We start from the raw sequence: 1,426 nt of genomic DNA, 5'->3' as shown, positions 1-1,426 counted from the left end.
TTATTTAAATCTTGATCCGCATTTGAAAGACATTAAAGAAATTGGTGATTTTGGAATTCATCTCGTTGGGATAAAAACTCAATTATTTGATTGAAAAATTAAGTATTTTGTTGAAAATGTAACTATTTTGTAAAAAAGTCCTTTTGTTCTATCAAAAGTTCAACTACTTTGTTACAATTTTTATTTCTTTCATTTGAAGGTTCATCTCTTTCGTTGAAAATACATTTTTGAAGCTGACAATTAATCTATACCATTTTTGGTTAAAAAATCATATATTTTGTTAACAATTCGTCTTTCTTTGTAGAAATTAATTTGCTTTATGGAGAATTTATACATTTTTATTAAAAATTACATTTTGCGGTTGAATTATCAACTGTAATTATTTTTGGTTGCAAAGTCGTTTTGTTGTAAATGCAACGATATTGTTACAAATTAAAATCATAATTTTTGGGTGGAAAATTCGATTATTCACTTAAATTTGAACTACTAAGTAAAAAAATTAATTTTCTCTTATTAAGGATTCATAATTATTGTTGAAAATTCAACTATTTGCCTTTAAATTAGGTTAAAAATTCAGCTTTTTGTAGATAATACTCTTTTTGACTTAAAAATTAAAGAATTTATTAAAATTCAATTGACCTTTTTTTGTAGAAATTTAATCTTTTTGGTTGTAAATGTATCATTTTTAGTCAAAAATGCAATTGTTTGGTTAAAATATGAACTGTACATCTTCTTACGTTTAAAAGTCGATTATTTCACTAAGAGTTGAACTACTTTGTAAAAAAAATACATTTTTGTAAACAAGGTTTTACAATTATGGTTGAAAATTTAACTATTTGGTTGAAAGTTTAACTCTTTGATTGAAAACTCATATTTTTCGCTTAAGAAATTCAACTTTTTTTTAGATAATTCGTCTTTTTGACTTTGTAATTAAATAATTTCGTTAAAAATTCATGTATTTTGTTTAAAATTTGTCTTTTTTTTGTAGATAATTAATTTTCGTGGTCGAAAAGTCATCTGATTGGTTGACAGTTCAACAACTTTGTTGGAAATAAATTTTTTCCGTTAAAAATTATTTATCTTTATCTGAAAATGTAACAATTATAGGCTTGATTAAAAATTAATCATATATATTGGTTAAGTTTAAAAATCGTTTTTTTTTTATAGAACATTAATCTTTTTGGCCTACAATTCAAATAAAAGAAATAAAAATTTTAACAAAGTAGTAGAACTTTTGATAGAAAAGAGGACTTTTCACAAAATAGTTACATTTTCAATAAAATAATTAATTTTTCAATCAAATAATTGAGTTTTTATCCAAACGAGATGAATTCAAAAATCACCAATTTCTTTAATTACTTTCAAATTCGAATCAAGATTTAAATAAGACTATTATGATATAACATAATTATAATATTATCATTAA

Source organism: Belonocnema kinseyi, chromosome 6 (assembly GCF_010883055.1).
Source record: "Belonocnema kinseyi isolate 2016_QV_RU_SX_M_011 chromosome 6, B_treatae_v1, whole genome shotgun sequence".
Taxonomy (NCBI): Eukaryota; Metazoa; Arthropoda; class Insecta; order Hymenoptera; family Cynipidae; genus Belonocnema; species Belonocnema kinseyi.
The sequence above is the reverse complement of the archived record's forward strand: the minus strand, read 5'-3'. Positions refer to the sequence as shown.